We start from the raw sequence: 11,585 nt of genomic DNA on the forward strand, positions 1-11,585 counted from the left end.
TTACTAGAAACTTGTCAGCTTTTGCTAAATGTCTCTTAAAACTTAGATTCCTCATCATTGTTTTGGGGTCAGTGATATCTATGTAAGACTATTGCTTTTATAATTAAATAACGTATAATATATATGAAGTACTAACCGGAGTGCTTGCAAATAGTAGATGGCTGGTAAATGGTTTGTTGTTGTTAGTGCTGTGGAGTGGATTCTGACTCCTGGTGACCCTGTGGATAGCAGAGCGGAACGCTGCCTGGTCTTTCTGTGCCATCTTCTCACCTTCCGGCACTATATCGGACAATGCTTTGCTGCTATTCATAGGGTTTTCATGGCCAATTTTTTTGGAAGTGGGTGGCCAGGTTTTTCTTCCTAGTCTGTCTTAGTCTGGAAGCTCCGCTGAAACCTGTCCACCATGGGTGACCCTGCTGGGATCTGAAATCCCGGTGGCAGAGCTTTCAGCATCCCAGCAACACACAGTCACCATAGTATGACAACCTACAGACGGGTGATGTGGTTCCCTGGCTGGGACACGGACCCTGTGCTGTGGCAGTGAGAGCACTGAATCTTAACCACTAGACCACCAAGGCTGGCTTGTAAATGGTAGTGGTAGTTACTTGATTTAATAAGTAATAGGAACCTCATTAGACTGTTTGTAATCATTAATTCTTGTCCCCAGTAATACCCTACAAGGTAAATATTGTTAATTCCTATCATATGTATAAAGAAAATGAGTCTTGGAGACATTAATTCCTTGTCCAAATTCATAAGGCAAGTCAGTAGAAAACCCACATTCAGACTCAGGTCCTCATAAATTAAAAGGCTAGTGACTATTAGATTCTGCCATAATATTGAGAGAATGACACTTTACTAGGTGTGAATTATTAGGTAAATATGGATGATTTCACCCTTAGCTCACGATTTCTCAATAAGTGCTGGGTCTGTCTTTACCAAAGGAGACATCTTAATAAAGCTAGTACACAGAGTATGCAGGGAATAGAGAAGAGACACAGCGTCCTGGGATAAAGAAACTATTGCTTTTGAATATATTAAGTTAGGGTATCCAATAATTCATTTGGAGGTTAATAACGCACCTTCATAAATATAAATCTGAGTCATCGGGAAGTACTTTAAAGGAGAACATGAAGAGTAAATGCAAAAGATCTTCACCACACTGGCAGAAACACTCTAAAGGATAGAGGCCTTCTGACTTAATAGTGGATTGTGCAGTGTGAGGTCTGGAGGTCAATATCGTCCTCTAGATACTCTGTGAGAAGTGTAGAGATTGTGGGGGGGGCATAGAGAAAGAAAGAACATTAAATCTGCTCTCCTTTGGAGAGTCCATCCGTGCCTCTACTGACCCTCACTTCACCTCTACCCCCAAGACAGCATCCCTTGCCTTAGTTTAAAGAGCCAGAGAAAGAGATATGTAATTGTGTCATCATTTCCCAAAGCTCAGAAAGGGAGATATCAGGACATTGAAGGTTTTTCCCTTGCTAATGTCATAATGTTGTTCGTATTGTATCTTATAATTTATTTTCATTTAATACTTGAAACCTAATGAGGAAATGCCTGTTATATCTTGCCTACTCTCTTCAAATACCACCTCTGTGTTCTCACTTTTCTCTGAGAAAAACCCAAGCTTATTCCTACATTCGGGCCTTTGATAGTGCTGCTCTCTCTACCTGGAAGCCTTTTCCCCACTCTTTGTATGGACAACACTCTTCATTCAGGTCACAGCTCAGACATCACCTCTTCTGCAAAGTTTTCCTTGATGGTTCAATCTAACGGCACCTCTCTATTCTTACCCATAAACATTCTATCATTGGATCCTTTTGAAAATGTCTTCACTTTACAAATCACTGCCTGAAATTAATCTTGTTTAAATTAAATTATTGTTTGCTTCCCAAGATTAGAAGGTAGAGTCCGTGGGATCAGAACCTTGCTTGTCTTCCTTTTCTTTGTATCCCTTGTGCTTGGAGAGTGAGCATTTGGCATAATGGCAGTAACAAATAAATACTTGTTGCATAAATGGATGAATTTACAATTTAGCTTCTAAAAAGAGAAATGGAACCATGTTAAAGTCAGATGTGTTGTGCAATAAAAAAAGAGCTGGTATGCTGTAGAGCAGAGTTTGGGAAACTTTTCCTGTGAAGAACCAGATAGTAAATATTTTGGGCTTTGAGGGCTTCATGGTTTCTGTCACAACTACTCAACTCTATTGTTGTACCATGACTGTGTTCCAATAAAACTTTACTTACAAAAACTTTACTTATAAGAAATAGATGGTGGGCCATGGTTTGCCAAATTCTGTTGTAGAGTGTAGAAATAATTCCCTGATGTTTGTGTATAAGCCATAAGTATTGAATCATCTTCAGATATGCCAGTAGCTATGATAAATTTGTACCTGATGAATCAATTTTTTACCTCATTCTCCTTTGCCCTATTTCAAGTAACTATGTATAAATATAGTTTTATATATATATATAGTTTAGATGACTGGTTCTGTCAACTAGATTTTGTTTCTCATAAAGGAATATGAATGATACTTGTTTTCATAAATATAACACTCAATAAGTTAGTTAATCAGCTACAAATGACATTTACACAACGTACCCTTGTGTCTCTCTCTCTATTGTGCATAATCCTACCTTAGCTACTAGGACAGTTTTTCATATATTTTGTCCCAGATATTACAGTTTAAAAGAATTAAAGAAATATATAGATTATGACTTTAAAATCACAGTTTCAATAGAAGCATTCATAGAACATCAACAGTATGTCATACCTTCAGCCTACACAATTTTTCCTTCACATAAAAAAATTTTGTGTATTCATTTCTTTGCCTTCTTCCACTTAGCTTCATGTTAAAACAAAACAAGCTTAATAATGTCTCAGAACACTATGAAATAATTGAGAAGATCACTTCATCTCATTAAAGACCAATGCCACACCAACGACTCAAGAAACACAAAGCTTCTGTAACTTTATTGACATCTTCTGCTTGACTATGTGAAAATATTGCAACAAACCTAATAATTGAAAATCCCAGAAAACAACAGGTTTGGACTTGTTTCTGATCGACTATGAATTATAATATATTCCAACCTTAACATCTGACTGAAATATTAATCAAATATTATGTTACCATTAAGTGAGATTATTGATTTAATAAAATTTAACGGGAAAGCCTATATGCATGGAAAATCCGTGCTTCAAATTGTTACTGCTATTTCCAAAATCTGATGCAGGTATAATTTTACTTTTTTTCAGAGAGAATTTATTCATCTTGATGATTGATGACTACGGATTTGGATGCCACTCTGTCAACTGCTAAATGTTATCTTTGACACCGGCATGCATATCTTTTATTTACACTTTATAAATATGGCTTTTATTTTCTGAAATCCAACGAATATGTCATTTGGTCATGTATATTATTCATATTTGGGTGAGGAAATATTCTCTAGGTTTGATCCTCAGGAAGATTGATTCTTTTTACTGAAAATCTGTTGTTTTGCCAAATAATTTTTTCATAGGTCCATTAAATAGTCCATTAAATGGCAATAACTCATAAGCATTTCAGTTAGGATTAAATCTGCCAGATGGTTTATAGCACAGTTGACTTCAGCCATTTAAAATGTTATTCATAAACATTTGTCATCTTAAATCTTGTCATGAATCTCTTTCACGCAAGTATTTTTCTTTGCAGGGAATCAGTTAGTTACATGGTCCTAATTCTTTATGAGCTACTTTTTCCTTCTACAAGCTCATTAGTTTTCCCTAAATAGATTTGCAGAGTAAAGCCAAAGGTTCCTGTAAAAATACTGCCATGTAACATTTAAGTTAGTTTTATCCCACTTGTAAGACAATAATTAACTATTAACTACATTAACAAGAAGGCAGAGATATAAGTGATAGAAATGATATTTTTGAAAAAGAGTAAAATCTCATTTTTAATAAAAAGACTCTGTATAACTAATGTTAAGTCCTTTATAAAAGTGTCATTTAGTAAAACATACATCTCCACATATAGAGCAGCCAATGATAATATATCTATCAGTTAACTATTCTATAGAATCTGAGGTTACTCTTAGGGAGGGTAAATGTTCAGAATTTTATTACCCGAAAATTCAGTTCCTGTGTTAGCATATGTATTTAGTATGTAAGTCAGCACTGTGAGTGAAATTAAATGAACTTTAATGAAAAATACAGATTTGATCGTTATAAAGAAATAGCAAGTAAGTTTACTATGTTGAAGTATGGTTTTATTAGAGTTTTGAGAAACTAAGTCCCAAACATTAATGTACATAATGCTATATCATGTTGAATATGACAGTACATATAGAATGTGTAATTGGTCGGTTCATAGTCTAAAGAGTATTTCCTAAATTAATATATTTTAAGGCAGATATTCTACAAGTCTATTCAGAGCATTTTTGATGAATGAGTAGAATGTGTAGCTATAAGTGGTTTAGAGACATATGCTGGAAGAGATAAGGGATAGAAGCCTGTGCTCTGTGTACCAGGTAGCTTTTGTGGAAGAAAATTGCAGCACTAATCCTTCAGCTTCCCTAGATGTGCTAAAGAATATGCATATCAACTGATAAAACAATCACACTTTTAATATTTTATGGATGCACACGAATAAATACCACATAATGGAATATTTTCATAAACTTCTGCAAACATTTTTATCTTCAACATTTAGAAGAGATTTTCTAATTAAAAGTTTTAAAATGCTCAATATACATTTTTTAAACTTCTAGAATTATTAAAGTTTTTCTCCAGACTTTGGACTCTCAAACTTGCCTATTTATTTACTATAATGTGTTCTCCAACTTTGATATCATCTGGTTGGAGTCCATTATTTAAGCACAACTTTACAGATAAGAGTTCTTCTAACAAATATTCCAATATTCTTCTCCTAGATGAGCAGCCTGGACATTTTCATCACTATTGAAAGAGTAAGAAAGTTTTTAGTCCTTGCTTTTTCACTGTGTTCCAAAATTATACTCCTCTTCTATATATACATAAAAGAGAATCCCTGGGAGATAAACCTGAATGGTCGTAATACTGCAGTGTGAAAGTGTAGCAGGTCCTGTGTATCACGGATCCAATGCAGAAGGCTGCATTTTCCCTCCATTGAGGGAAATAGAGGAGCACCTAAGTAAGATTGGCCAGCCAGAGGCCAGGATCTTTAAAGGCTGAAACTCCAGTAAAATAGGAATTCATATGTCCAGCCCCTTGACCAAAGGAAATTTCAAAAATGTTCGTTTTTTGGATGGCTTTTGCAAGAGGAAATATATATTTGAGATATGAAATTTGCACTACTCTTATGGTATAGAAAGCCACAAAATGAAATTTAAATTGTTTCTGTCTTGATTTTTATCAAAATGGAAATTTGAATCTCCTCTTACTGGTGCTTCACTAGATTACTATAAATAAGTAAAGGCTAATGTATTATTATATAAAATTTTCAGATTTTTTTGAAAACAAACATATCACTTCTTATAAATTTTTCTTGCTGAAGATTTTTTTGTTTCCTGATATTTTCTTTGTGGCAATTTTCTAATAAGTAACATGTAAAAAAAGTTTGCTAGGAAATGACATGGAATTTCTATCAGATAAATAGCATCGCTTGGGGGACCAGCCCTGTGGCTTAGCGGTTAAGTGCGCGTGCTCCGCTACTGGCGGCCTGGGTTCGGATCCCGGGCGCACACCAACGCACCACTTGTCTGGCCATGCTGAGACGGCATCCCACGTACAGCACCTAGAAGGATGTGCAACTATGACATACAACTATCTACTGGGGTTTTGGGGAGAAAAAGGGAAAAATAAGAGGAGGATTGGCAATAGATGTTAGCTCAGGGCTGATCTTCCTCAGCAAAAAGAGGAGGATTAGCATGGATGTTAGCTCAGGGCTGATCTTCCTCACACACACACACAAAAAAATAGCATTGCTTGGGTTGGATTTGAAGGAACTACATCAGTTTTAAAGTTGGAGTAGATCAACTAGATTAAAAACATTTGTGAAAGTATTGTAATTAGTGGTAAGATAAGATACATTGTAATTATTTTCTTAAAAGGACATTTGAAGTTCAGTAGCATTGCTATAAAATGTTAACATTTTATTCTGCATAAACATGGCCCAGCACCAAATTTAATTTTTTTAAATTTTTAAATTTTTTTCTAGCTGTATTGAGATGTTATTGACATAAAACATATGCACGCTTAAGGTATACAATGTGATCATTTAATATATGTATAAATTGCAAAATGATTATCACAATAAGGTTAATTAACACCTCCATCTCAGATGGGATCACTTTTAAAGTTAATTGAAAGTATAGTTCAACATATTCCATTCAGTTCAGCGTTGAACTCTTATGACTAAATGAGTCACTGAGCCATGGATAGCAATGGTTCACTAAATGATAAAACAAATAAAAAATAATTAATACTTTTTCTACATGATAGATATCAAAATGTGTTCATTATGCCTAAAATATGTGTTTGTGTGTTTGAGTGTATAAAGCAGTTTCAAAAACCAAAAAATAAACTGATCATATGATATGTTGTTCACTCTTACATCTAGACCCCTTATCATGTTTCATGTTCAAAATGCATTCATCTAGATAGATTCTAGAACTATGTTAACAATTCCAAGTATGGTATGATATTTTCTGTAATATTGGGTTTAGGAAGTTGTATAAACTTTAAAAATGGAGGTGTACTATAGTCAATTCAGATTCTTTTATGTGGAACAAATTTTCAGAACTCATGAAACACATAATAAAGTAAAGGGCTATCATACACTGAAACTTATTCTCTAATCTTAAATCGGATACAAGGAACCATTGTAACAAGCCTATACAGTGATTAAATATTTATGTGAACATCTATATGTCACTGAAAGTGGCGTTATTAAATTCTATGAATAATTCACATCTTCAGACACAAGAATGTGAAGATAGTGTTGGGATATAAACAAATAGACACATTTCACACAACTTGCAAATAACAGATGTCTTTTTGTTTACTCTTTATCCCATCTCCGTGGAAGAATAAGATACTTCTTACTTTTTCCATTTCTCCAATGAGTTTAATTTCACTGCTTTTCTCTTATTGTGGCACGTCCCTTGAGAGTTACTTTATTTTGTACAAAAACAGAGTTCATTTGAATTTGTAATCTTTTATCCACAAGAATTACTGTTTTCATAGGAGGAATTTACAACACATAGACACCCGCCCTCTCACTGCTCTTTATTTTCCAGAAAGAAAGAGGCACAGACACTTGGATTTGCAGCCTCTCCCTAGACTGTACAGACCTCCATCATACTCCCTCCAATTGCATAATACACAATTAATTGAAGGGAGAATATGATTAGCAAAGTCATTCTCATTCTCTTAATTTCCAATTTCCTTCGTGGGCAAATTGTATTATGCTTTATCCCTTTAGAGACTCGTTTTTATGTTCAGGAGAAAAAAGTGGATTAAAACACTTTCAGAACAGTTTCCGAAAAAGAAAAAGGAATGTATTATTCACCAGAAAAAGGTGTAGAAAAGATTTTTCTTATGAAGCTTGTCTTTTAACTGGAAGGAAAGGATTTTCTAAAAGCAACCCTACCCTCCAACACACCAAGGCCAACTTCATCTGATACTCTTTGGCCAGAGTGGAATCTCATGGGCACCAAGTGGGCCTGGAAAATCACTTAGGTGTTCATCAGGTGCCCACTGGGTAACAAACAGAGAAAGTCCGCTTAGCTAGCCAAGCAACACCGTACTTCACATCTTGATTGACTCCAGCTCATCCATCGGGTCAGTGTCTAAACACCCTTTCCTTCTGGATGTTTCTCCTGACCCTTAGGTCTGGCTATGTCCCCTATTCTGTACTTCCATATCATATTGAACTTGTCCTGTCATAACATTTCTAATGGTAAATTACAGGAACTCATTTGTCAACATTTCATTAGACACTAAATATTACAAAAAGGCTGTTATAAAATCCTAAAGAACCAGAGTTAAGCACAAATTGGACATAAAATGGTCGTTGAATACATGTTTACCAGAAAAAAAGACGGACAGCTGTTTAAAATATGTGGAACACATTAGGTACTGTTACTAATTTTAGCTTCTTTCCTTTTTGCTTTATTTCTTTTCCAAATTAATGAAACTTTGAAACTTAAAAAAAGAAAAGATTTGAAGAACCTAAAACTTTTTCAGTGGTGCCTGAACAAGCACACTTTGAAGTCATTTGGGTTCAGAATTCAGACATTCTGGGTTTGAGTTCTGGTTTCAAATCTTACTTAAGGGAATAATAGAGGTACCTGGCTCATAGGGTTATTGTAGAGAATAAACGAAATCATCCAAGTTAATTTTTTTTTTCTTTTTGCTTAAGGAAGATCAGCCCTGAGCCAACATCTGCGCCAATCTTCCTCCGCTTTGTATGTGGGTCACTGCCACAGCATGACCAGCGAGCGGCACAGGTCTGTGCCTGCGAACCGAACCCCGAACCTGGGCCACCGAAGCAGAGTGTGGAACCCAAACCACTTGGCCACAGGGCTGGCTCCCCATCCAAGTTAAATATTGATCACTATCCCTAAACCTAGACAAGCAATGAAGGTATACGAAGTCTTTTTTTTTTTTGTAGCTTTTAAGACAGCTCACTGTCAAAGTAAACTCAACAGTGTAAATGGAAAGTTCATCATTTAGTCATAATTACATTAACATTTTGTTTAAGAAACCTTACTTTTCTCTTTTTCAACTTCTGATGGTGAACAGCTGAACTGAGGACGAACTCAGGAGAGTCATTAATGATTCATCCTTAGAGGGTCATGTTGCAGAAGAATAAATCCTGAAGATTAATCTATTTTTGGAGTTATACACTTATTAATAACTTGAACAAAGCAATTGAAAATCTGCTCATCAGTTTTGTAGATGATAGTAAATTAGACAAGCTTGTTAATGACTCTGAAAGTTAGAAGTACAATTTTAAATGAATTTGAAAAATTGTAAATGAGTATTTTTTTCTAAAGCTTGAATAAATAATGCATTTATGATGGCATTTTTTTTAGGATCAGAAAGCAGAACAAACATAGAGTATGGAAATATTATCCAGACAAAAGCACAGAAGAAAGGAATTAAAGAAAAGTTTGGTGGAAGCAGGAAAACTGTGAGTTAGTAATTTATTCTTTTATGGAAAAACACATTTTTAAAATGGAGTTTAAATTTATGTTGAATACACGTTTGTCCAGGAATGTTTACATCATTATTTTAAATTTGCTTCATTCCATTAGCATTGTCTCACCTAATAGATCTGAAAATGTTAAATACATTCTCCTTCTTTAGCAACTAAGCAATATGCATGAGTTGTGTGCACTGTTACTGGCTTACACTACTCAGCCTTTTTAAAAATGACTTCACCTGCTGAAATCTCATTTTTTCTCCCTCCATGTTGTTGAGTGTACTCTTGCTAATATCATTCATGCCCTCAATAAAGAAACCTTTTCATCATTTACTGTATTTGTTTATCTCTTGAATGAGTCTCATTTGGCTGTATCATGACATAGCTGTTATATAGAGGCTAGGAATTACGGCCACTTTCTAGTGAAAATAGACTTACTGTGTTTTCTGATAGGTTGAAGCCCTAGACATAGGTTTTGCATGGTATCTTGCAACTCTCTAAAGACCATTTTGGAATTTAGAAGATATTATTGTCATTACAATGATTGAAGAGTACTATTGGCAATTAGTGGAAGGGTGCCCGAGGTATTGCAGGGCACAGGATAATCCTTCACATGAGTCAGCTGTTACAAACTAAGTTTACATACCCTACTCAACATTCATGGATGTGAAATTATGAGCCAAGAACCTAACTCTTTTTTACATACGAGCACAACTAATTTTTCTTGTTTTCAGGATACACTGAATTTCTAAAGAATATAATAAATATGCACATTGAGGGAGACTATATTTGATTTTGTTCAGAACTTCCAAGAGCTGTTTACCATTTCATAAAATTGTGTCGCCAACTTTTGCTACACCACTTACAATACTTATATAAGTTACACATATAACACATTTGAACCAGTCTGCACTTGTACTTGTCACATTCATGGTGACTCTATGTTGGCTTACAAGCAACTGGCTACTTCATTATATTTTCTAATTAATCTATTCTGGACATTTATTAGTGAAATACATATTATTTCATTATAAAATACTTTTTATTTCATATATAATAGTTATATTATTAATTTTTAGTGGTATTTGTATAATTAAGTCCTATCATCTTTAATTTGATGATATAAATGCACAGAGAGTTTTATAGAAAACTTATTATAATAAGAGATTCTGCTCAGACTGAGTGCTGTGACTACAGGTTCAGACCATGCTGTTTTTAGTAGACTTATTCTTGGAGTTACCCTGAGGTATCAATCGCCCCTGTCAATCATTAAGTGGATCCTCATATAGGAAATCTGGTCTTGGAAGATGGGCCCTAGGTAGGAGTAGAAGACCTCAGAGGCTTTGAGGACAAGGATATATTTGGGATTGTTTCTATCATTGGGGATAAAAATGTTTTCTGCTCCCCAGAAGCAGATAGAGTTTTCGGCAGGGAAGTTGCCGTGTTGTGGATCGTAAACTAAAAGTCAAATTAAGTAATTGCTTATTGTTGGCTCTACCATTTTACCTTTTCCTGATCCACGGACTTTAGTAAAACTTAGTAAAATCTCAACTGTGCTGGAATACATTAAGAAAAGTATCTTGTCTGCAGGTTTGGGGCAGATTGGTTAGGGAAGGAAGTGTTCTCTTAAATCTAATTTTAATAGTGACAGAGAAGGTGAATCTTAGAAACAAGGAAGGAACAATAAGGTTCCTTTCTAATAGTACTTGTTGATATTTACTCTCTCCATTTATAACTTTAAGGAGCCTTGTTTGAAAATCATAAGGGAGCTAGCCAAAATACCTTACACTTTCCAAACACATAAATTCAATATAAACAGTCAGTTGCCCCTTCTAAATCTCTTCTGCTCTGGCTATTATTACACCTCTCTTCTGTTTTTCTTCATCTCTTCTCAGTCTCCATCAGTGGATTCTTTTTTTCTTGTCATACTTTTAAATAGCAGTACTTTTCAATTTCCTAGTGTCACTCTTACTCTCTCCCCATGATATATCCTCATCAGTAGAAATCTTATTCACTTACATGAATTTATCTACAACATAACACTGATGACTCCTAAATATAAATGCTTAATTATTGAGTTTTAAATCTTTTGTTTCCAATTTTCCATTAGACATTTTTCTTCTGGATTTATCAAAGCTACTCCAAACTGAACATATTCATGCTGACTCATTATCTACCTTTCTCATTCCCCGAAACAGTGTCTCACCCTGCATAGTATATCTAGATTGATAAGACATCACATTTATCCCAGTTGACCCAGATTTTGATCTCTCAGTTATTCCCCCTCTATTTTATAATATATCACCAAATTCTGTGGATTCACCTCATACATATCCATGTAATTGTTACTTACTCTCCACCTCCATTGTCGCTATTGCTGCTTGAGCGAGAACAAAAAATTCATCACTGA

Source organism: Ceratotherium simum, chromosome 36 (genome assembly GCF_057802395.1).
Source record: "Ceratotherium simum simum isolate JZ-2026a chromosome 36, ASM5780239v1, whole genome shotgun sequence".
In the NCBI taxonomy this organism is placed as follows: Eukaryota; Metazoa; Chordata; class Mammalia; order Perissodactyla; family Rhinocerotidae; genus Ceratotherium; species Ceratotherium simum.